Here is a 26,404-nt window from a genome sequence, read left to right on the forward strand (position 1 = left end):
ATTGGGTGTTGATAACCGTGACCATATCCCACCCAGCTGCTGCTGCTGGTTTCTTTCTTTTTTTTTTTTTTTTTTTCTTTTTCTGTCCATCTTCTTGATTCTGGTTTAGAACTGAAAAAAAAAAAAAAAAAAGAAATCATTCTAAAATCAAGGAATAAGGAAGATGAATAAAAATTCCAGAGGACGTAAAGACAGATAAGACAGTTTGTGGAAAAAAAAACAAAACCAAATACACAAAGAAACAATTTTCAAGGAATGTTTGATCTTCTGAGGTGACGGTGAGATACTGGTAACAGCTACACATATGAATATCTAAACAGACCTTTCAAGGCTCCCTTCGTCATCAATTTCATTGCAGGATTCATTTGAATGGAAAAGTGTTCATAATCAAAGATAATGATTCCCAAGGTTTGGGAATGAGCAGGTATAGAAAAATGAATCTTCTTCATGGTTGATATTAACCCTTCTAAATACCAAACATGATCACTTATGAAAGAAATATTTCTAAAATGCACTCTGTATTGTCCATGCCTTCTGAATAAGATTATACCAAGTATTATTTAATCTTTCTGATGATTTGTGGTCTTAATTCTGAACATCACCTCTTGTTCTGGCTGTAGCTTAACTGAGATGCACTCTGAGGCAAGTGAGGTGCATCGGATGACTTCTACACGACCTGGGCCTTTATCATTATGGTTTTTATTTATTGCATTTGCTTCTTGGTAATTTTCTTCTATTTCCCTTTCTATCTTTGCCCTATTGTTTACCTTCCTATTCTACTCCTGCCCTTTCTTCATCTCTTTCTTTCTCTTTGCCATTCTTCATTTTTCAAAAAAATTCATTAGGAATATAAATTGGTGCAACCACTATGGAAAACAATATGGAGGTTCCTCAAAAAATTAACACTAGAACTAGCATATGACCTAGCAATCCCACTTCTGGGTATGTATTTAAAGCAAATGAAAACAAGATATCAAAGAGACAGCAACACTCCCATGTTCACTGCAACATTAGTCACAATAACCAAGATATGGAAATTACCCAAGTATCTATCAAGAGATGAATGGATAAAGAAGATGTGATACATACATATACAATGAAATACTGTTCAGCTACGAGAAAGAAGAAAATCCTGCCACTTATTACAACATGGATGGACCTTCAGGACATAATGAAATAAGTCAGAGAAAGACAAATACTGCATGATAACTCTCATATGTAAATCTTAAAAAGAAAAGAAAAAAGGAAAGAAAAAAATCAGACTCATAGAAATAAAGAGTAGAAAGTGGTTGCCAGGGGCAGGGGGGTGAGGGAAATAGAGAGAGGTTGGTAAAAGGGTACAAACTTTCAGCTATAAAATGAATAAGGTTTGAGCACCTAATGTAAAACACAGTGACTATAGAAAAATTAAAACTCTTGTTTAAAAGGAAAGAAGAGCCATCCTGTACGGAGGGCCTACCATGGGCCAGCCATGAGCTAAGCAGTAAGGACATAACAGGGACTGACAGACAGTCCTTGTCAGTAAGTGGCTCACAATCTTAAGCTGTCAACTGTCACTTGTTTTAGTTGCCTGGGTGCCTCTAGAGTTGGCACCTTCATGTCCTGATTTACTGTTTGCATCATGCTTTGTGTCATTTGAACTACAGTGAAAATAAATAGCCTCTATGTGAAAGCTTGAGAGACCTAGGGATCTATGAATTTTATGAAATTTTATAGACTTTCATGAGAATCAGTAATTTAAGATGACTATTGACATGTGTCCCAGTTCAATACTGCAACCGGCACCGTATGGTGAAAAGAATGTAGATGTTTATTCTGTTGCTTACTACCTGTATGACCTTGGCTAAGTCACGTATGACCATTGGCAAACTGGGACTGTGATGAGGATTCAACGGAAACATCAATTCCCTAGTCCACTGCCTGGTGTTTAAGTATTAACCATTTTTACTATTTTGAAGAGGGAGAACTTTTCTATTTTCTTTTTGTAAAATTAGATTTTCAAAGATTGTTTCATTTTCTTTTAATTTTTGGAATGATGACAAGCAAGATATTGCTCATTGTGGAAAATTTGGAAACTACAGACTGGTATAAAGAAAAAAAAGGATGAATACTTTCCTTGTGATGTTTTTCTTTATGCATGTACCTATTTTTTGACATATATGAACTATACTGTTCATTCATCTTCATTTTTCTAGATTTTTCAAAAACAAATTTTAAATATATTTGAGGTCAAATGTATAAATATCTCCCATTGCCAATGGTGTGCTGGTAAATCAGGTCTCAAAAAAAAAATACCAATTAATAAATAGACAGATAAATAAGTAAATAGATAAAAGCCCTGATTTGTAGCATTTGCCAATTAATATGGCATAACTACTTCTATTATGGATGATATTAAAATACACCTAGTTCAATAACCAGGTATTAAAATTCTGAATATTTATGAAATTCAATATGAACATACTACTACTTTTCTCCATATATTCAATTTGAAATGAAGTCTTAGAGTTTTTCCCTAGTAGCTAACTTATTGTTTTAGTACCATGCACGAAAAAATCCTTTTAATTTTATTTTTATATGCCTTTGATATGGGCTTCTGCTTTTAGGGTATATCACATGCTTATATTTATTAGGATTTGTTTCTAGGCTTTTTAAAATAGTTTTTATTCATCTGTTTATCTTGCAATCCCAACCATCTAAATTATTTTGGCCTTATAATTTATCATGCTCTTTGGAGATAGTGATTATGTGTTTTTATCAATGTAACCCCTGGCTCCAGAGAGATTCCTTATGTGTGATAGGTTCTCAGAAAATATGTTTTACTTCCTGGCATGATAAGTTCTTCAAGGAGGCCTTGATGGTCTAAGGCATGTGCTAAGTGCTTACTAGACCCAAATACTTAGCCACAATTCTCTAGAATTTTGTCCTTAAGAGAAGTCTTTGGACACATGTATCAGTTATCTATTGCTGTGTAACAAGTCACTCTAAAACTGAGAGGCTTGAAAAGAGAATCTATTAATTCCCATGATTCCATGGGCTGCTTGGATGGTTCTTCTGCTTGTTTTTGTGGACACACTCATGAGGTTGCACAAAGCTGGCAAATCTGTGGGCCTGGGCTCCGCTAGGAAAGCTGTGGTAGTTGGGCCCCTCTCTGTGTGGTCTTTTATCTTCAGTGAAGCTGAACCTGGCTGTCTCACATGGTGGAAGCAACATTTCATAAGGGCAAGCCCCCATACTTGTAATCGCTGATCAAGATTCTGCTTGCAACATATTTGCTGATGGTCCTATTGGCTAGAGCACGTCACATGACCAGACTCAATGTTCATATGAAAGGATGCTACATAAAAATGTGAATACTGGGAGATGTGATTCATTGATTCACTCATTCATGGGAGGCATTAGCCTATCAATCTGCAACAGTCTCTCTCCTTTTCTGATCCAGTTGGGTCACATGGTTGGCCTCCATATAAAAAGAATAAGTATCCAATGAGCTGATGATAGATGTTATTTTTTAAGTAAATCAATACTTATTATATTCTTGGCATACATTATTTCATGTACATGTGCTATTTATATATCAGTTCCAAAAGGACTAGAAGATACAATAAAAAGCAGATACAAGATGAAGCATTAAAAATACTCAAAAGCTTTGAAGGCTAACTTTGTTGTTTTAATTTAATATTAAATTTAATATCGAGCTTCCTTGGAATCAAGGCAAAAATGGAGAAACATGATAGGTCAATTGCTCTTTATTACTTATTAAGAGAAAGCTCACTATTTTTAGAAGCAATCATCTTCTTCTTGTCTCTAAATATATACAGCATCACAGAGAACTGGGTATTCCACAGAGTATTAAAGTGGAGAGTGTCCGTTCTCCAGACATCTTGTGATAAAAACCAAAGGCCTAGCAATAAAATGAGATTCAGTGAAGATGTTTCTGACATGGGATAAACTATAGGATGAAGGAATGCAGATTTCTGATGTGTTAACATAATACAGATTTAGAACTTTAAATATCTCTAATTATAAATGCAATCGTTGACCACAGCGACACTATCAGAGACACCTGGGTCACATGCTTCCACCCATGGAGTTCTGATCCTTCCTGTCCACTCACTCTAGGATGGTCCCCCAAAATACTGCATAGCTTTTCTCTCCCTTCTCTTATTCAGTCTCTACTCAAATGCTCTCTCAACCTAATTCTTCACTGATCATGCAATTGAGATCAGTGTCTCTCCCCACCCACTTCCCTGCAGACATCACTCTCCATTCACTCACCCTGCTTTATTTTTTCCTCACCATTGGTTGTTGTCCCCATTCAGTAGCCACAACTGCCACCATGTGATACAGCCAGGTTCAACTTCTTTGAAGATAAAAGACCACACAGAGAGAGTGGCCCAGCTACTGTAGGTTTCCTAGTAGAGCCCAGGCCCACACTGATCCTCCAGCTTTGTGCAACCTCATGAATGTGTCCACAAAAACAAGCAGAGGAGTCATCCAAGCAGCCCATGGAATCATGGGAATTAATAGATTCTCTTTTCAAGCCTCTCAGTTTTAGAGTGACTTGTTACACAGCAATAGATAACTGATACATGTGTCCAAAGACTTCTCTTAAGGACAAAACTCTAGAGAATTGTGACTAAGTATCTGGGTCCAGTAAGCACTTAGCACATGTCTTAGACCATCAAGGCCTCCTTGAAGAACTTATCATGCCAGGAAGTAAAACATATTTTCTGAGAACCTATCACACATAAGGAATCTCTCTGGAGCCAGGGGTTACATTGATATTGCAAGCACTACTGCACATCATCCCACCATGATTTTTCTCCAGATGGAGACTTAACATTAATTTTGCTGGACTTAGTTTGAGGACTTTTATGAGAACATTAGATGCATGAAATGCTCATTCACAATGTGGCTGCCATGATCCAGTAACATAACTTAAAAAGTCTTAGCTCCAAGATTGGCACACATAGTGAATTTTCTCTTTCTCATCACATATATAGGAAAGAGGCTGGAGTTGACAAAGGAGAGATCTAGCTTTTTTTTTGTTTTCCTTTCCTGAAGGCAATTTATTGGACTATCCTAGGGATGTTTATTTTCTTAACTATAGGTCACAAGACTCAGAGAGCACTAATGAAGGAGATTGGTGGCTGGGGCAGCTGAGGGGTTTCCCCGTTTCTTCCAAGTCTCTTCTCAGACTGAAAAAAAAAAAAAAGGTCCCCTGTAAATTTTATGACTGCAGTGTCAAAAGTCTTCTGTCCAAATCGCAGTAAATATTCTAATGAAGTCTGGAAAGAAAGCCATTTGTAATGGCTTGGGGCAGAGTATTAAGATAGCCTGTTTCTCGTTAGTCAGTCATTAGAGAGATCTAACATGCATGGGAAATGGTTTCCTGTTGTAAGTGCTTTAAAACCAAGTTTTAGGAAACCCCGTTTCCTGCCGGCTCATTTGGAGACAGTAATGTGCCAACTGGTCAGACTTTTCAGATGGCCGAATGGTTGCCTCCTCAGCTGCAACTGAGTTCAGCTGCAGTGACTTCTGACAGTAGACTTTGCATCTCGGGGGTCTTGGTGAGAAGTAGACAGGTCCTCTGTGGAAGGACATCTGGACTGGGCAATACTGGGGGAACCTTTGCCTCCAGTCTGAAGTGACTCATGACGTGAATCAAAAACAGGAGAATCTCCCAGCTCAGAGCCTGGATGCATGGCTCTAGATCAGACTGATGGAATTGATGGGAAAATGGTGGATAAACTCTGGTTTGGGAGGGGCCATATGGCTGATGGGAGAGGGAATTCTTTCAACTACCTGATGTGCTGTGCATTAAAATGGGATTTTCCAAAACAAGGAAGTCCCAGAGACTTCAATTAGGATGTAGATGAAAGTATTTGCTAATCAAATCCATTTGTTTCTTTTTGTGTGTGTGAGATGAGGGTCGATACTGTACATGGAAGCAGGAAATTGATGGATCCAAGAAGACCACACATTTCCTCACCTCCAGAAGACACCCTCTGTAACAAATGCCCAAATCAAAAAGGGAAAGCTTAGATGCTAATCCATCATTGCCATTTCACCCAGGAGAGGACCCCAAGCATACTCACCTCCGGGTATACCGTGCCATTCTCTGAGAGGGCGTAGCCACCCATAGCACTATATATATATATATATATATATATATATATATATATATATGTTTTCTTAACTAATTATCAGAACAATGCAGAGAGAAAGTACTTTCATTATCCTCTATAATAAATTTTGGGGGAGGGTGCAATTCTTCATTCCTCACTTCCTCCATACTCCTGCCATAGCCTCATTTGGGGCAGAATTTATCCTTTGACTTTGGGCTTGGCCACATTATTGTTTTGGCCAATGATAGACAGAAGTGCCAGTCTAAGCCTATGTCTTTAGACCTGTGTTTTGAGGGAGCTTGTTACAGCACAATAGCTAACTGATATATCTCCATTTTACAAATAGAGAAAGTATGACTCAGAGATCTTAGTGGGGATTTTTCCAAGGCACAGAACTTCTAGCTGTTTGAGTCACAAATCAAGCCTAGAGATATTCAATTCTTAACAATTATGCTAAACTCCCTTCCCAGAGACTCTCCTATTGATGGGCTAGTGAGTTCCGAGAAGTGTCCCATGGTTTGATCTTTCTTTACTTTTAAGATAGACTCTAATGTCATCTTTTTGGACTGGAACAACTAAGGATAGAATTGATTTGCCAGCCAGGTTCTTACCGGCTGGGGGAGGCAGAGAGACCTAGAGAATCCATCTCATCCACTATCTTGAGACCACATTGAAGACCTTGTCTCTGTACCCTGATCAGCCTATTTCTGCCAGACCTTGGTCTTCTTTCCTCCTTTCCACCTAAGCTGATTTCAAGAGATGAGCACTTACATTTTAACAAGGGAAATATGATTTTAAAAAGCCTTCATAAACCGAAGTAACCAAATGTTGATGGCAGAATTTCAGGTAAGTTGTTAGGCAGTTGGGATAAAAGATTTGGTTTGCCTAGAACATCTTACCCAGGAGCCACTTGGTAGGCAGGCCCTGGTAGGAAGATGGCTTGAAGACACCATCACAGATCGGGAGAGCCTTGGTCAATAGTCAGGAGATACACACTGAGGCCCGCTTCTGCTGCTAACTCACTCTGAACTTGAAAGGCACCCTCTCTCTGAACTTGAACTTCCCCAATTGTCAGAGAAAGCACACTTTTCTCAGTCACTTTCGTCTTTCTCATGCTCTGATTCTCCATCTCAAAACACAATGCCCCAGAAGATCCAGGCAGTACCACACGTACAGAACTTGAGTCAAGTTTCCCCCTCTCAGAACATCAGATCTGAACCTGTTATTTTCCTGATGAGCTCTGAACAACCCAAGATTTCATGTCACTGGGTAGAGCATAGATATAATTTGGAAAAGAGGAGATTTATAGAAAGTACAATAACAGTCCTCATTATTTATCTTAAAAAAAATCTTATTTAAATAGAGATGGTGCATTTAAAGTTGCATTTGATTGAACAACTGTCCTTTTTTTTTCAATTTCCCCTGACAAAAGCTATGAATTATTAATTTCTGTCATTGTATTCACCGAACAAATGTAATTGCAAGTAAATGTCTGAAGTTAATGAAAAAATTAAGAGAAAAAGATTTCTTTATAAGAATTAATGAAACATTTCCACAAACCTCTTTGAAATCATGATTATGAAGCTCCACGACATTTCTTTGGAGCTGCGTATCCAGAGCAAAGGGGGCTGAGCTCTACTCTTTCCTTGGCAGGAAGGATGAAAACATTTTATCAGCATTGTACCAGCTGTGAAAATTCATACATACAAGGATTCTAACCTTCACCCTCTCAAATAGTTCTGTTCTTGTTTAACTTCATTCATTTCTGAGCCATTGGTGGGAGGTCACAACAGCTACCTCTCCATCAGCTATAATGGCTGATGGCATCACTGTTCATCTTTTTATGTTACTATGACACTATGAAAAGTTATGCTTTAATTTCTTAAAGAGAAGGGAAAAAAACAAGGGCAAATATGGACTGAACCTCTGAATTAGGCTGGCATTTCACCTCAAAGCAGAGAACTGGGAAATAATTTCATGCTCTATCCTTCAAATATCCCACGAGTAAGTCTTTACCAACACTTAGATGGAACAAGAAATTGTATCTCAGTTCTATCTAGTGTCTAGCTCTCTTGAGCTCAATCCTCACCTCCCACTCCCAAGGACCGTTTACCCCTACAATTTCAGTACAGTAGTAAAAATTGCCAGTTCAACCCTAGGATACCTGGGTTCTGATTCAGTCTGTCACTTATTTGATCCGAGGCATGGGCAAGTCCTTGCCCCACCCAGAGCCCCATTTAAAAGTAGGAATAAGAATACTTATCCTCCTCCCTCATAGGACTAGTGTGAGCGCTAAGTGAAATTAAGCCCCTTCTCAACAATGAAATACAAATGTAAAAAGAGCTTACTTTTGTTTTTGTTACTTATTTCAAGTCTCTTTGTCTCTGAGGAAATCCCAGCAGCCATTCAACGGTGCAGTACTGTGGCTTCTGCATCAAAACGAAGGTTGGAGACCAGTTGTCTGCATTTCCCAGCATCCTTTGCAGTTGGGTGGGTGCTGTGTGAACGAGTGCCTAATGATCCATCAAACCTCCCACGTAGTTCTCCTGACTTCTCTCTCTCTCTTTCTCATTTCCCACTGAACGTAGAGGATCTAGCAGAGCTCTCCAAGTTTTTGCAGGTGGCAAAGGCACAAGATGGAAGGGCACGGATTACTGGATTCACCATACAGAAGTCCACTCTCTAATAAACACCCAGTAGGACTACAAGATAAGCAGAAAATAGACCTTGACTGTGTTAAGCCCTGAGGCTTGGGGCTGATTGCTGTGTCAGTTAGTGCGACTTATTCTGACTCACTCACCAGAGTGAGGAGACCTATCGGCAAGCTTGGATAAGGTCAGACAATACATGACGAAATGGAAGTGAGTCATTTTCGCTGGGGCTACTTCAAAACCATTTTTCTGGGCTATTTGATCACCAACTCATAGGCTACGAGGAGAGGTTTATGTTTGGAAAGCTTAGTTCCTGTGAGGTAACTGCTATGGTGGTATAGATCCAACAGGCATTTGATAGAAAACCCGCTCCATCTTGGTGACCCCCTAGAGCCCACACAGCCACTCTGCCACCAAGCGACGCATGGGAGCGGAGAGGGCCTGCGTGTGCTTTATGATTCTGAGGTTTGCAGAGCAGAATCTTTCCTTTTCTCTCTAGTACTGCCAGAGCAACATTAATGACCAAATAGGGCAAAGGAGAACCATATTTTGAATCTTCTCTCTCTCTCTCTTCTCTCATGCACTCGTCCTCCCAGATCTGAAGACTTTTTAAACATAAAAATGAGATTAAGTGAAAAGGCATATTCCTATAATTTGCCCAAATGTGCACATTTCAATCTATGGATAACAGAGGCTGCAAATTACCCCCAGACCAACACACTATCCTTTTTTAAGAAATCCTCTTAACTCTTACCCTGAAGTCTCCATAAATCTGCCTGATATATAGATGTCAGGCATTTTCTGGCTGTTGAAACATGAAACATGACATCAGCTGGGGATTAAGTTACAACTCATAAAGACCATGTTTATTTGCTGGTTCTGCTTAAAAATTTTTTCCAACTATCATTTTACTTAAATGGCCTCCTATTTTATGGGAAATAAAGTTCGAACTAATGAAGGCAACTTTCCTGAGCTCAGATAGACATGCAGGCTGTGGCCATCTTCATTGTAACCAAATATTTAAATTATTTAGAGCTCTTGGTGAACAATTATTGTTCATTGTTTTGACAAAATGGTCCCATGAGCTGATCTAGAGACTTCTGAAGCAGACGTGGGAGGAGACATCTAAGACTCAAAGAGAGAGGGACGTTAAGAATTAGAGGAAGAAGCCAAGATGCAAGAAAGCAGCCCAGGGCGACAGCTTGCCGCGCTCCTCCCCTTAGCAACCCTGACCTTTCAAAGGATGCTCTGAGCCATTGGAGGGCGACCTGTAGGCACGTATACAGAGGAGGCTGCCTGCTGCACCCTTTCCCCTGCTCAGCCTGTGATGTTGAAGCGACCGAGTAGGCACGTATACAGAGGAGGCTGCCTGCTGCACCCTGTCCCCTGCTCAGCCTGTGATGTTGAAGCGACCGACCAGAGACTCCATTTCCAAACAGCTGGAGCTGGTATGAGAAGGAATTCCTCCTGTTTAAGTAAGGGTCCAGGGGATAGGAACAACCATGGTAAGGACTAAGTTTTCATCATTAGAAACTCTGGTATTTAAACACTGCAACCCTCCTCCTAATCTCACACACCTCTGAAAAAAAAGAAAAAGCTAAACCTCAGAATATGAGTTTCTTAAAAAGTTTGAATCCCCAGTGCTTAGTTCAAAGTAGGTGCTTAGTAAAATTTGTTGAGTAAATTCTGCTCATCCAACAACTCTGGGCTTGTGTGCAATGAGGCAGCTGCCTGAATCATCTTATTTTAGTAGTGTTGCCCATTTTCCCTAAAATTCCCTTTCAGAAAGTCTGCCATTACTGATCAAAAAAATATATATATATATAATAAATATAATAATAAAAATATACATACCTGTCACTTTATCTTAGCAGCAGTGAGAAGTCCCCTTGTCTCCTTTCCTTTAAAAAAACCTTTTCATAAATTGCATCATAATTTTTGCTTTTCTTGTGTTTTGGATTTTTGCTTATGCGTGCCACTTTATCTGAAGGTCTCTGTTTCAGTGGAAATAATCCTGCAAGAGATGTTAAAAGGCATTCTTTATAGCCTGCAGTGAATCAAATGGATTTCTTCCTACCTGGATCAAAGCGGCATTGGGGCTGGACTTTGGGTAGTGGGACAACGTTGCAGGAAGAAGAAATCAGGACCAGATCCAGGTTTGGCTCAGTCACAGACTGCCTCGCTCTGGCTGAGCCACAAACAAATTTTCCAAGGGTGACCTTTCCTACCCATCACAGAACACTATGTCTAATGTTCAGAGGGATTTCACATATTAGTAGTAATGTGTTATCTCATCACTGATTTGAGGTTCCAGCTCAGGGGTCAGTAAACTTCAGCTTAGGGGACAAATCTGGCCCTCTGCCTGGTAAGACCCAAAAGTGAAGAACGGTTTTTATATTTTAAAATGATTGAGACAAAAAAAAGAAAATCAAAGGAAGAACAATGTTTCATGATATGTGAGAATCTGATGACATTGAAAATCAGGGCCATCCATGAAGTTTGCTGGGAATCAGCCATGCTCGTTCGTTTCCATACTGTCTGTAGTGAATTTCAGGACTCAAGGGCAGAGCTGAGTAGTTGCAACAGAGATCATTAGCTCTGTAAAGACTGAAATATTTACTATTTGGCCCTTTACAGAAAAAGTTTGCCAACCTCCGTTTTTACTTGGCATTTCATGGCTTAAGAGACATGGTGTCCATGGGGTTTTTGCATTTCTAAACTTTGTTTATTGGCGTTATTTTTTAAGCAAGCCACATTTCCCAGGCTGGATATTTGTGAGTGTGTGTGTGTGTGTGTGTGTATTAAGATACACATAACAAAAAATTTACAGTTTTCACCTTTTTTTAACTGTACAATTCAGTGAAAATCGGCATTTTTACAAAGTTGCACAACCATTACCACTATCCATTTCCAGAACATTTTAATCTTCCCATACAGAAACTCTGTACCTATTAAACAATAAATCCCCATTTCCCGCCTCCTCTCAGCCCCTGGTCACCATGATTCTCCTTTCTGTCTCTATTAATTTGCCTATTCTGGGCCCCTTATGTAGATGGAATCATATCATAGAAGATCTTCTGTGTCCGGCCTCTTTCACTTAGCTTAATATTCTCAAGGTTCATTTGGGTTGAGTCATAATTGCATGCCTTTGTAAGACTGAAGTGTACTCCATTGTATAATACACCCCTGGGCATTCTTGTTCAGCCATTGCTGCATTGTGTGCGATGTGGCTCTCCAGATGCTCGTATGTTTGGCATCAATGAGATTCACAGGCCAAGGTCACCATGCTCAGAGGGAGGTTAAGGGAAGGGATGAAGTCCTCCTTTTCTGAACATGAACACCTCCATCCACTTTGGGATAAGATCAGGTGGTTCAAGGAATTCTTTGGTCCAAGCACTCACTTCTTATATATTCCAACACTTTAGGGAGTGAAGTTTCAGGATTCTCCTAGTTGCAGAGAAAAATCTAGGAGCTTCAGAGATAGATGTTCTCTTCACAGAGAAGAATCTGTGAAATGTCTCAGACAGAGGTGAATTTTCATCCATTTCCTAGACTTAAATCCTCTGAGTATTTGCAAGAAAATATGTCAAGTGTTGGTAGTGACTAGATACATGATTGTTATCAAATCGTTGTACTTTGAATTCAAAAGATCTAAACAAGAAAAGTGCTAACAAAAAGCACCATTCTTCAAACAATGTCTGGTGAATACATTAGTTACCATGCTAGGCACTGAGACTACAAAGATGGACAACACATATCCCATAACATCAAGAAACTGAAGTCTACCATCATGGTTCCCAAACTGTGTGCAAGGGCACCCAGGGTGCCACCGTGAATTCACAGGGGCCCTGATAGTTTAAGTTTTTGAGGCAAATGCAGTAACAGTTCTCAGACTCCTTGCAAACGACTAGCTTGAGGTAATTCACAATTTCAACATTAGATCACGCTGAATTTCTTTCAGTGACATCCTATCTCTGAGAGCTGGATTTTCTGTGCTTGCTGTGTTAAAAACCAAGAACCGAATAAACATCAACGTGAAACAGGAAATGAAGGTGGCAGGGTCCAAGACTTGAGAAGTCGTGCAGAGCCAAACAGGTACAGACATCCCATTAGAAGTAATTGTGCGTATTAGAAAATAAAATAAACAAGTATTTTTTTCTTTCAGTTTATGTTTTTTTTAGTATGCCTACTAAGTGATTAGGACATAAATACTTATCAAGTTGTTTGGATCTGGCTAATAAATGGAACTGTTAGGTATTTCTTTTGAACTAGGAGGACCCTGAAAAAAATTTCTGAACTGTGACAGGCATGTGAATTAGGAAAGTTGGTGAACTCCCAATCTTGTGACTCAGGTATGCTGCTCATTATGAATAGCAACACTTTTAAAATTAAACAGAAACAAAAGACAAAAGCTATGCGGTATATAAACAATTTCAGCAACAAGCAACGTCACTACTGTTATGATTCAAGGGTAATCGATAAGATGCCACCGGCATTATAACACAGCGTCCATGTACACAAACTTCTAATATGAGCCTAATTATGAGTGTCTCTTTGCATGAAACTAAAATTATTGAGAATGCTGATGTTGGGGAGCTGCCCTTGGATCAAAGCTCCTGACGAAGTCAATAATCTATTATGATTTTCATTTTGCAGAAGTAGCGCTATTATTTCAAAAGGTTTCAAAAATCAATTGGGCATTCAGTATATCTGTGTAATAATGACATCCTAATTAAAAACCCCAGTCTGAGTAGTACAAAGGATGATGTTTAATCTCTAATCAATGAACACTGAGTCCAGAAGTTATGGACGCAATAACCCTTTTTAACAAACTTTGCTACTTTTCTCACGTTTGGTCTGCTTTTCTCCCTGCGACGTTTTGGGAGCCTTTTCCATCTGGAATCATAGCTGAGGAAGTGGAGACAATCTGGTGCAACGAGCAACACACATTAAAGCAAGAGGCATCAAAGAAAAACATCTTCAGAATGGTGTGGGCTTCTTTTTATTCAGAATTTATAATTGCTCCTAATTATAGGACATATTTTAAATGTTACTTTGAGAGGAGGTGGAGCCCTGTCCACTTCAGCCACATGAGCTATAACCTTGACATTTTAATTAGATATTATTTTGAAATATGTAAAAGGCATTTACATACTCAGCGAAACATATCATTGATGGTGGAATCTTCCCAAGAAGACAGAATGATACACCATCTAAGAAATAATGAACTTCTCAAAGGAACTGTAGAAATTCTTAAGAGGGGAGGAAGCCACAGAACGACTCACCATTGTGAACACATTAAGGCTTTCTAATATTTTCTCTGGGAAGAGTCTAGCCACCCAGCATCAGCAGCGGTGGCAGGCTAGACAGAGAGAGGTGGGTTCGGTTGATTTATGGGCCCCACACACCCATCCTGCAGATAAAAAGAGAGGTCAGAGGGGGGTCAGGAATCTTCTCTTTGGAAAGCATTCCTGGTGCCATATTACCCGGCTGGGGGAGGATGATTAAAACGATCCCTTAAGTTACCTTCTCATGAGATGCCTTGTGCTTTGATGCTTCAATAAATTAACAATTTAGGACAGAAATTATAGGACAGATGGGACAAACTCATCTTCTAAGCATTGCCATCATAGATTAGCTGGGGGCTGGATGAGATGAAATTTACTGCTGCTATCCAGCAGTTGGGAAAATTTACTTGTGGAACTTCTCTGGGAGGGAAGGGATGGGATGGCGAACTCCATCGTTCTCCTCAGGTTTGAAGGCTGTTATTGTAATCTTGCGGCATCGTTAAGTCCTACTTGAGACTCATAATCAGAAGAAGCAATGAGCTTTGTAAAATAAAATCTCCATGAGGTCTGAAAGAGGAGGCTGGGTAGTGAAAGGGGAGCTTTGCCATCTGTGAGGCCCTGAGCGCCAGACTCTCTCTCAGCCATCCTGGGCCTTATGTCCTGGAGCTCTGTGATGCCTACTTGGAATGTGGATGTTCCCGACTGGGAGGGGATTCTCTGGTTGTCAGGCTCCACCATCCACTGAAGGACTCACTGCCAAGGTGCGGATCTAAACCAGAGGATGCGGTCACAACTGGAGTAAGAGGCTCTGCCTTGGCCCCCTTTTTTTAAACCTGCAGGCACCTTGTTCCCCTGGCTGCACCGGAAAGAGGAAGATTTCATCTCATGCCAGGTTTAGGGCCCCAGCTTTGCCCTGGGTGGTTTTCTGCAAGGCAATTCACTTCCGGGGGCGAGGGGGGGGCACTTGCATCAGCGGCATCCTCCAGCCCCAAGGGGGTGCCCCTGAGTTATGTTGCTGCCTAGGGAGTGGCCAGGACGGGAGATTCTTGGTGTGTTCATGGGTGGGCTGAGGGCAGGGGAGAGAGTAAGAGGGAAATACAGACACAGATGCTTCAGTGGATTCTTAACGGAGATATGTCTACGTTCTCTCAGCTCCGTTTTGATAAAGCAGATAAATCCCACTGGTCTAAAATCTCAAATCTGAAACTCTGAGCAGCGGGGGTGCTGGCTGAGCGGAGGAAGTGTGAAGACTGCCTTCTGCAGTCGTCCGATTACTTAGACTCGGCTTGCCGCTCACAGCCCTTCGAAAGGCAAGTGTTAGTACCTGAGTTAAAGAAAGCGGTGACATGGGGAGGTACCTAATCTCTAGGACTGTTGAAGGCTGACCCTTTCAATGACAATTACCAGAACTCTGCTTCTCACTCCCTGCCTTCAACTGTTCACCGCATCCCCCACCCTCAGCCCACCCGGGACATTCACTAATAACCACCATGAGCGAGCTGCCTTCTAGGATTACTCTATGCCCCCCAGCCCTGGGTACCAGTTCTTTAGTACACACTACATCCCGAGCTTGCCCTACAAAGCATGGAGATGTTCCCTGTAGGAGGAGAAAAATCGCAAAGTCACTGTCGTCTTGTCCATGCTTGATGTTTATGGCTCCCTCCCCATCTCATGGGAAGTTCCCTCCCCTGAGGACAGAGGTATTGGAAAAAAAAAAAAACTCCCCATGAGACTTCAGGGCAGGTGCACATCCCTCCTATGGAGGGCTCGTAAAAACTCGCCTTGTGTCTAGGATGTGACTGTATTTCCTACATGCACCTCCCTAATTTCCTGTGGATTTCAGATCATCTTTTATTTCCAATTATGCTGCTGTTCACATTATCGATTTGGAGGATACAAATGTTGAATGACAAGAGAGAGAGAAGAAGGGGAGGGGGAGGGAGAAGAATTCCATTTTGCCTGAAGGATAAGATACTCGAAATGCCACCCCGCACAGCATCTCCGAAGCGTTCATCAACGTGGCAGAGGCTGGCTCAATTATCTTTGTGTCAGATGATTATCTGAGAGCTTAATTTAATCTCCATTATCCTCCCCCGTCATATTTCAATTAAATCTGCTATCAGAGTGTTAACACATCTTTGAACCTGCTATTTCTTCAGTTAATTTTCCACTAAGAGGTGCTGGAGAGTAACAGATGTCATAATTATGCAATTATTAAGTGTATTTGACACTCGTTCTCTCAGGATCTTGTGGTTGGGGTACGGGCGTTGGAAAATTAATCTGACAACAATATGCTTCCGTTGTGATCCGCAACACCACTGCAGGCTGAGGGACTGTCCTCCCGCTGTTTCAGAGGCTGCCGCCAGAAAGATGAAGGATTAGCTGATCGTGCGTCAGATTTGTTTCACTTTTGTACATCTGGTAAATCGGATGAGTTCATTAGGTGAACAGAAGTTCAGAGGCGGGTTTTATTTTGGGGGATGAGGTTGGTTATTTCCTCTTCAAGACCTCAGAAATCCCAGCAAGTACACGTTAAGGTTTAGGATGAATTTAACAACCGTAGTGTTAGGAGCAGTTAATTTTGACTTAAAAATTTTGGGGTTTAGTTGAGGATTGGATGTCAACTAACTGTATGACTTTGGTTGCGTCATACCTTCTCTTTGAGTATCAGTTTCATGAGGAATGAACAGGCTTGACTCTACAGTTTACCACTTCTCCCAGTCTACCATCCTATGAAAATGGATGAAAACTGTCTATTCTCTTGATGGATAGAGACATAAAGACATAGGTATCTATGGATCATATGGATATATGGATCTATGGACATAGGATCATTTCTCTAGATCACTCTCTCTTTCTAGCTCTTTCTCTAAGGATGATATGGAGATAGACAGATATGGATATGTAGAGATATCAATATATATATGGAAATTAAATAAAATATTGTATCTGTCACAGCCTATTTCTATCCATAAGTCTGGTCCAAGTCTAGGAAAAGAGCTGAAAATACATAAGGAATGTTGAAGTTAAGAATGGATATGCAGACTGGATGAGTGTGAGTATTTTTGGAAACTTCTTCTTGACATCAAATAAGGTTTTCCACAGTACTACCCACGAGGACATAGGGGATCATCCAGGTGGAGCCCTTGATCTTTAAAGACAAGGAAACTGCAGCCCAGAGTGGACCTATCCAAGCACATTGCCTGCTGGTGACACAACGGGGCCAAGAACCCAGCTCTCCCTGCTCCCGGTCTAGGGTCTTTCTTCTCAGCATGTGGCCTCTGCATCCATGGGGCTCAGTTTTACATGACTTCTGGATCATCAGCCTGCCACCATCATTCTCAGATCTTCTGCTCCTCATCAAATGTGGACTCTTCTGCCCTCTTACTCCCCCAGTGCTACCTGTGTAGATAAAAGGCAAACCATGAACACCATCAACCCAATAGGTATTGCCAGAAACTCTTCACCTAGTGGAAATCCTATCTGGAAGCCAAACGGGTAAAAAAAGATTAAAGTAAAATACTCTGGTTAAATTGGGATCATGACATCCGTAAATTGATGAGTTCACTCACACTCTTCTGTCCTCCAGGGGTTCTGGGGAAAACCCTGGGGTCCTGGAGAGGACATCTGGAAAACGATCGTCCCTGCCACAATTTTTGCCTGAATAGAATATTATTGAATGGATGTAGAAAGTTCATTTGACAAATCCCCTTCTGTTGGGCATCTAGGCTGTTTCTAATTTTTTATAAAAAGAAAAGATCTATAAGAAACTACGTATTTGGTTCTATAAAAAGTTTCTTTTCATGTGGACTGAGTCATAATAAATTCCTGCCTGGAAGGTGTCACTTCCTTTCCCTCAGGACAGAGACTGAGATCAGTGAAAAGTTGATGGGGATGCCTGCATTTATCACAGCCGCGAAAGTAAGTGAAATGTATGACCATTCTCTAGCATTTAGGTCTTTGAAGTCAGCAGATCAACTAAAAGGAAAGAGGCGTCAGGTATTGCTGGATCAAGAGCTTGAATTAAGTCATCAGGCTTATCAGCCACTATCTCATTCTCAATGTCCAGTCCCCTCGGTGTGCCAGCTGCATGCCCACATACTGCAGACAGGTTTCTTTCACACAGCCAGAAAGGGGTCCAGCAGCACCCAGGTTTGGTAACTCTTGCAAATGGAAAATTTATTTCTTATTTCTTCTTTTAGCCTATAGCTTTTTATCAGTCTATTCTGATAGCCCCTGATTGTTGGACACTCTCTCTGTTTCTCCAAATTCATTCTCTATTTTTTCCCCCTTCCTATTTACTGCTTCAGCCTGGTTCCCTTGTCCTCTGCCTTCTAACTGGGGATTATATCCCTTTCTTAGGGCTACAGTGACACAGTACTGCAAACTGAGTGGCTTAAAACAAGATACATGTACTTCCTCACAGTTCTGGAGTCTGGAAGTTCAAAATCAGAGTGTCATCAGGGGTTTGTTACCTCTGAAATCTGCAGGGAAGCATCCTTCTTTGCCTCTTCAATCTCCTGGCATTTGCCAGCAACCTTTGGCTTAAAGATATGTTATTTCAATCTCTGCCTCCATCATCACATGGCCCTTGTCTCCTTGTGTCTGTCTGTCTGCCTCTGTGACATCTTTGTTTTTATAAGGACACCAGTCATGTTGGATTAAGGGCTCACCCTACGCCAGTGTGGCTTTGTCTTAGCTAGTTACATCTGCAATGATCCTATTCCCAAATAAGGTCACATTCTGAGATATTAGGGTGTAGAACTTCAACATATCTTTGGGGGACACGATTCAACCCACAACAGAGGCACTGAGAGCAGAGAGAAGGGGACAGAAGAGAGAGGTTGGGGTATTTACCTCCCCAGGGTTGGAAAGATGTATGTTCCCCCGTTCCTCTGTGGAAGGTCACAGACTTCGTAAAACAGCTCAGCTCCTGTCAGGGGCTTTCTCCTACAGCGTCTGGGAGGCTGGGACGTCCTCTCTTTTCCTCTTCAGATCCAGGGGTGATTGTCGTGTTTTGATTTTCTGGCCTTTCGCTTTACTGTATTGGTTTCCTATCCTTCAACTCTCTTCCGTTGTCCTGCTTGAGTTTACCATCTCCCACGTGCCAGAAGGGAGAGCTGCCCGCATCACTGCCCCAGCTTCTGAGAGCAGCATGTGGGTGGAAAACACTTGAGGATGCGGCTCACTGCTAATGTGCAGAATGCAGGGGGTTGGCACGGGGCATGGCGGGGCCTGAGATGCTGCACTTCTAACAAGCTTGCAGGCCATGAGGTGGATGCTGCCCGACCGTGGAGGAAGTAGCATCAGGCTAGCGTCTGGAAGTAAGAGCAGGGAAGAGAAAGATGCCACATACAGAACAAGCTGGATGTGAGCAGGAGTGCAGTGAAGCTGGGGAAACTGCATCTCTTCCCTAATGTCCAGAGGCAGAGGCCCTGCCAGCCCCTGACTCCGGAGCAGTGACTCCTTTGTGAGGTGGGGCTGGCACCACGTTTGGGTGGCGAAGAAAAACTTGAAAAAAATCACCCTTCTTTGCTTCCTCTAACATCTTTTCACTATAGTCTTAACCACATATGATCTTTAAAAAGGCACACATGTTACCTTAAAAAAACAGTGCTTAGGTCTCCCCGGCTACTCTGGCCATATCTGAGGCCTGGCTTCCCCCAAGGCCTCAGAGACCGTGGCTGAGGGCCAGCAGCCAGCACTCTCTTCTGGCTAAGTGGGCCCTCTGTAAACTTGGGGGCCTGCGGGGCTCATCTTCTGGGGCCCCAGCTGCTCCCTTTATATCTCTGCTCCCAGCAAGATGTGACAGTTGTCAACAACCTCCAATATCAGGGGGCGCCCTCTCTCAGAAGGGGCCGTTCTAACTGCACCCCGCCTCCCTGTGGCCTGGAACGAGTGCCGGGGACTGGTGCTCACTCACTCTTGGTCACTCATCCACACTGATGCAAGACTAGAAATTAAGAGGGAGCATTTAGAAATATTTCCAGCAGTTTGACTTTACTGCAACATCCAAGCGCTGTGACGCAGAGTAAACAAAGTGTCCTTTTGCGGTGGACTAGAAACAAAAGGGAAAAACCTGGTCTTTCACAGAGCCCTTGAGAAGCACCTTCTAGAAGATCAAATCCCAAGGAAGGGAAGGCCGGGCAGTCCTTGGCTCAGACGAACTTGCAAGGGACACCAGGACCTCCCTCTTCTCGGCCCCTCCAGTTGGGTTGGGTGGGTGACAGCCCACACTTTGGCCTCTTGAGATCAGGCTGCTTCAAGGAGGGCAGAGCCGTGCACGTATCACCCTCACATCAGCCCTCGAAATCCACAGCAAAAGGGAGAGGGGCAAGATTTAGACGCAGTGAAAATATAGACCAAAGAGGAGGGGTTTCCATGGAAAGTGCACCAAAGAAAAGCCCAGTTCGTGTTCCTCGTATGCATGGAACCCAGATGACCCACCTCCAGTGCCATGGCGCAATCCCTTTCTCTTTCCCATTTTACTCCCTGCCTTCCCTGTCCCTTTTTCCCCTTTTCATTCCTTCAGCCTTTTTTGTAAAGCGGTCTTGTGAAAGACCGCCCCTTGGAAGGTTTCACATACGAGAAATTACTATTTTTATACACTCGCCCCTCAGGGTACACTCCAGCACAATCCATACTTTTGTGGGCATTTTTTTCCCTATAACATGTTTGTAGCCAGAATATGGAACAAGCTTCGAGAAAATTAAACAGAACGAGAGAAGCCATGTGCCCCACAATTAAAGGAAACACTCCAAGTAGCAATAGGAACCCAACAGGACAGTTCACTGTGCCAAGAGAAAAATGTGCAGCTGGAAACTTTGCCAAGTGTCCCTGATTTGTAAAGATTTTTTTTCCATATTTAGGTAAATTAATGTAATTATTTAATGCCTCCTGCAATGGTAATAGGATTGTGCTTGGGCCTTTTCGACATATGGTGCTGGCATCAAAATCCTCTTTGGGCGAGGAAAAAAGGTTGGGGGAAGCAGCAGAGCTCAGATACCATTTGCTAGTTTTAATGTTGGAGGTCTGCCTGGTTCTCAGCCAGCTTCGGGGGTGGGGATGCAGTGAGAAAACTGGGGCAGTTGATTCGGGGCCTTTCACTAGTGGGTGGTTTCAGCAGATACATGGGCTGCCCTCTGCCATGACCAGTGTTCCCTCCCCAACAAGCCCGCATGTCTTTTGGGGAAGCCTGGCCTTTGGACTGGGAACTCACCTCCATGTCATCTCTTCTCCGAGACTTCCAAAAACTACTGAGAGAGAAGGGGCCTGAGTCCCATCACTTTCTCTTAGGTCACCTCCTCTTCAAGGATGTCCCCATTTTTAATCCCCAGACCTATGTCCAGGGCATCCTTGGAAGGTGGTACCCATGCCCCAAATTCTTCCCCCCATGACAGTCTCATCTACTTAAAACTGTTCAGAGCAGATGGCAAGTCCACTTAGACCCCAAATTTGGACTATCTCTTTAGAATACAGCATCTATTATGTGAGACTGAAGGCCTCGTCCATCGCTTGAAAACCAACAAGAACATTTAATTTTTTTTAAATGAAGTGCTTAGTTTATACACTAAAGAGTACAAGATATATTGCCTCTTCCACACAAGGCTTATAATCTCAGAGGAAATATGGGATCCACGCAGATAAAATAATGACAAACAGTGGGAGCCATGATGAATGGTGTGGCCGTTCATCAATGGTGGCTTCTTCTCTCCAGGCCATTGAAAGCTGGGAGGGAAGAAGTGATTCCATTGCCAAACTTGAATCTGACTTAGAAGAGCGAGCTTGACTTGCTGAAATGGATAAGAAGGAAAGATGCATTTCAGATTGTTCATGCAACCTTGGCGAAGCAGGAACAAAATGGGAGTGTTTGAGAGTTTCTGAGGAGTGGAGCGGAGAATACCTGGTGGGCAGGAGGGAGAAAGGAGGTAGAAGAGTGGTCTTGCAGGACTGAAAAAGTACGCTTTCCAAAGACTTAAAATAAAAAAAAAGTACTGCAGTGTGCTCCAGAATCTCTTATACCTTATTCCCCTTTGACAATAAATTTTCTCCTCACGACATCACTGAGCTCTTTCCAGAATTCCTGCTTCCCTGGAAGGATAAGTCAAGGAATTGACATTCATGCGTGTCTAGCAGGGGTTGAAGGGATGGGCCACCGCTGGTCATCCTTGGTCCCCACTGAAGGCCTTGAGAAGAGCTCTCTTGCTTTGCTGAAAGCATCCTGGGCTGGAAGCTGGCATCTGCATCAGAGTGCCCCGGTGTCTGTGGACATGGCCAAGCAGGCCGGTTCCATGATTCTCTCAGATACCATGATGGCTGATGGCCAGCAAAGCTGGATTGTGGTGTTTGTGGTTCCAGGTCTGAGCTGAAAGCTACATTTCTCAAGTTGTAAATCTGAAGCACAGGCTTTGAGGCACCGAAGGCACCAAGGGAACATTTTACTTCCAATCAAATTCCTGTGTGTGTTTCCAAGAATGGGGTTCAATGCTTTCTTGCCATGGGACACTCCTCCCGCTACTTCACAGTCTCACAGAGTGTGGAAGAGGAAGGAGTGTACTTTATGAAATACCAAGCCCAAGGAAGAACTCTGCGTCTGCCCTGTGTGAGAATGACATGAGGATGTGTTTCTTAGGACCCAGGGGCTGACAGTTGCTTGATATATAAGTACTCAGTAACTATTAGCTCAATGAATGGATGAAATTTTAAGAGTCCTCGGTTCTTGACCTGAGTTTATCTTAAACATTTTGTGATGTTGTCAAGTCATATTTCCTCTAGGGTTCTCTCTTCATCTGTTGAATGGTTAAGTTCCTCTCTGCCTTCTTTACTTAAGCGATGACCACATGAAGTTATGGTGCTGAAGAAGAAAGGGGGGCCATCACCACCGCTGTTCACATAGATCTTTGGACCACCTGTCTAGCTACAATAGTCAAGACCATTTAAACAACAGTATAAAGTGTTGCCCTCACGTCTCCTGACACTGGATCTCCAAGCAGATCTGAACAATTCAGATTGTCTTTTCTCTGCAGGCAACGTGAAGTACAGAGGTGAGAGAGTGTCAGGGCGTACAGACCCACCATCCTGGGAGAGCGACTCCAAATCTCTCAGGAGCTGCAATGCCTGAATTGAATTATTCTGATAGTTTTCTTTATGCTTCCTCCCCCCTGTCTTTTTTGTAGCTCTCTGGCCTAAGAAAGGTTGAAAATACAGTAGGATAAGATCTTTGTAGAATGTCTATCATTCATTAATTCATTTATTCAATAAACATTTTTGAGCTGCTGGCATGTGTTGGCAATGTGATAAGCAATGGATATTTAAATCCTTATCTCAAGAAGCTTATGGTCCTGCCAGTATAGCAAACAGATGTTATTCTGAGTGCCAACTTCAATAATTTGGCAATGATTGCAATGCTAAGAAGGCTTCTGAGACCACAAAAAAGACTGATAAAAATGCTATAATCAATTAATAATATTTCCAATGGGCATAGTAGGGATAGCAGCAACATATTTGCTGCATATTAATGAATGTAAAGAAAAGATAATGGTCCCAATCCTAAGGCTGAACGTCACTCTATTGGAATAATTCTAGGTGCTCTTAAAAATTTCCCCAGTATAACAACTTAAACAAAACAGAAGTTTATTTCTCACTCACATAATATCCAAAATGAATTTTCCTAACTGGCTGTTAGCTTGCCTCCGAGTGGTGATTCAAGGACCCAGGCTCCTTCCATATTGTGGCTCTGTCATCTTTAATGGGATTTCTAGGTGACTCTGCTCTTCTGCGGGAAGCTGTTGGAAAGGAAAAGAGGGAATGGTGCAGGCACACTTGTTTCTCAAGTTTGTTGGTTTGAAAAGAGTCCCTCAGGACTTCTGGCCTTACTCTGTTGGTGATATTTCACAATCCCATCCAGACGCAAGAGAGGCAGGCAAATGCAGTCGTGGCCGATGTGGCTTCCTCGTAACAAGTCCACACCACTCTGGTTGGACAGGGAGTCCTCATTTCAAGCAAAGTCCCGATTTCTTTCAATCAAGCCTGCTTGAGCTCATTTTCATCTTCCTTGCAGGGAGCCTGGCTCTTTTTATTCAGAAGCTAGAGAAAGTCTAAGCCGTAACTCTCTATCCAGAAATGATCCTCCCCTAGTTTTTAAGTAATGACAATCGTTTCCAATTCCTTCCACCTTGCTGCAGAGCAAAAACCCAAAGACAGATCATCTCGGTGCTTGCTCGGGCCTCTGCCAGGTGTTGTCAGCAGGGGCTATTGAAGGAAAAGCACCCAACGGGGTGTTCAGCCATAAAGCTTTCTGAGACTTCGCCCCAGGGGGAGGGAAGGGCCTTGAGTTTCTCCTTGCTAAGCCGCTCCTGAGACTCTCATTCAGCCTTTACAACTCAGTGCTTGAAGCCCTGGGACTGCTTACATAAACACACGCCTGGCAGCCCAATATAAAATTAATTTTACTGTATCTTGCAAGCCTTTTAGAGCCTTTATTGTGGAGGGCAGCATTAGATCTTTTCATAAAGACTAGCAGATAATTTTATCTAATTTCATTGACTGGTTAAATGGTGGGTTTTTTTCTCGCTTTCTTTTTTACTTAACCCCTCTGTTGCTACTCACAAGCCCCCTCCTGATCTCCCTACCTCTGTCCGTGAAGCTCACAGGAGGAAATTCTGGGTGACTGAATCATTCCTTCTCAGAGTCTCTGGAGTCTCTCTCCCTGGTATTTGACTCCGGTTTTCCCTGGAGTAAGAGTAAAGACGAACCCAGCAGCTGGACAGGGGCTAGGCCGGTCAAAGCTAGGATAGGCCCCCTGCTGGAAATGTGCCTTTCCCCAAACTCTCTTCCCATTCACTCCCCGCTGAGGAGGAAGCAGAATGACTCAGTGCAAAGAGTAAAGCAGGACTAGGTTCATATCCAAGCTCTCCTTCTCTTTGCTGTGTGACCTTGGGCAGGTGACAACCTCTCTGAATCTCATTCTATTCACTTGCTAAATGGGGATTAAATTTCTTCGTTTAGCGTTGTTATGAGGTTTACACGGGATAACCCAGCCCGGCACCTGTGGAACATCATGAGCTAGGTCAGGGTATAGTGATGTCACTTCCTGTAGTAAACAACCCCTTCAGAGAATGACTGTCTTCTAGAAGGGGCTGACTTGAGGACCCAGGCTTTTCCCATCCCAGGATTCTTCCAGGCCATCTTCTATGGCCTGGGAGAACTTGGCTTCTAATCCCATAGCTGTGGGAGAGAAATAGTGGGTGGGAGAATCAAGAGAGGGTTTTCTGGCCAGACCTGGAGGTGATGGATACACGATTTCTGCCTATATTCCATTGGCCACAATCTGTCATGTGTGCCCATCTAGATGCCATGGGTGGAGGTGGGGATTTGGAAAATGTAGTTCAGCTGTCTAGAAGCAAGGAGAATCGGTTACAAGAAATGCCAGCAGCCTCTGTGACAGTGTCCAATAAAGGTGAGTGCCCCTGGACTCTGTTCTCTGTCTGAGTCAGGACACAGCTTGGACAATCTCAGATTCCCACTTTGCTCTCTCTTGGTCTGTACCTCAGTGTGCTGGGCCCTCCCTCCTCAGGCTGACGCAGAACCCTGCATCCTGGGGACAGGAATCTGACCCTGTACATGGTCACTGTGGAGCCAGATGATATAACCTGGAAGTAATGAATTCTGGCCAGTGGGAAACAGGAGAAAGAGCTGGGCAGGTAAATCCCCTTGTGTCTTCGTCCCCTGGATGAGCCCAGCGTGCAGCCCCTCCCTGCAGCCCGGGGGCACCTGCGCTGTCACCCGAGTCACGTTATGAAGTAGCAGTCCACGCACCAGAGCCACGTCCTGCACTGCTTCACTCTCCCCTGACATCTCCTTCCCACCATCCCGGGCTTGTCCATCCCACATAGAGTGTGCATCTCGGTCCTAGCCAAAGGCTCTGTCTTCCAGATGAGCAGAGCTAAGCTGCTGTCCTTCTGTTAGTAATGGTCTATTCTGTCATTAAGCTTCCCCCTCCCCAGCTTCCGGTTCTGACAACATGGGCCTTCCTTGAGCTCCTCTCAGGGACCATTGCTTGCTCCCTGCTATCTCCAGGCCTTTGTCTTCCTTCTGCTTGGGAACCTCTTCACTTTAGAGCTCAGTTCTGCTTCATCAGCCCATCCTCAGACCTCATACCAAGGGCCCCCTCCTTAGGGAAGCCTTACCTCTCTGTGTCCAGATGCCATCAGGGGCTCTTGACTGCACTTTTGATTTTGCCTTCAGAGCCCTCATCACAGTCTGAAGTGATGCATTTGTGGAATTATGTGAATGATATCTCTTTTCCCTTCTGGACTTTAAGCTCTATGATGCG

The 26,404-nt window shown here is 42.8% G+C and overlaps 2 long non-coding RNA genes across 3 annotated transcripts; both read right to left on the bottom strand.

Annotated features, from left to right (window-relative positions):
- Window positions 1–26,354, bottom strand: LOC116281896 (uncharacterized). 2 transcript variants are annotated; one of them, XR_012075589.1, is made up of 7 exons: window positions 26,259–26,354; window positions 24,702–24,801; window positions 23,719–23,855; window positions 10,637–10,796; window positions 8,480–8,833; window positions 7,692–7,776; window positions 1–111 (listed from the first exon to the last, which is right to left on the bottom strand). It is a non-coding gene; the product is annotated as an uncharacterized lncRNA (long non-coding RNA). The 2 variants fall into 2 exon arrangements; XR_012075590.1 differs by lacking the exon at window positions 23,719–23,855.
- Window positions 15,902–19,382, bottom strand: LOC140698120 (uncharacterized). Its single transcript, XR_012075592.1, has 2 exons — window positions 18,928–19,382; window positions 15,902–17,472 (listed from the first exon to the last, which is right to left on the bottom strand). It is a non-coding gene; the product is annotated as an uncharacterized lncRNA (long non-coding RNA).
- Window positions 26,355–26,404: the final 50 nt, after the last annotated feature.

The sequence above is a fragment of the Vicugna pacos genome, chromosome 9 (genome assembly GCF_048564905.1).
Source record: "Vicugna pacos chromosome 9, VicPac4, whole genome shotgun sequence".
Lineage (NCBI taxonomy): Eukaryota > Metazoa > Chordata > Mammalia > Artiodactyla > Camelidae > Vicugna > Vicugna pacos.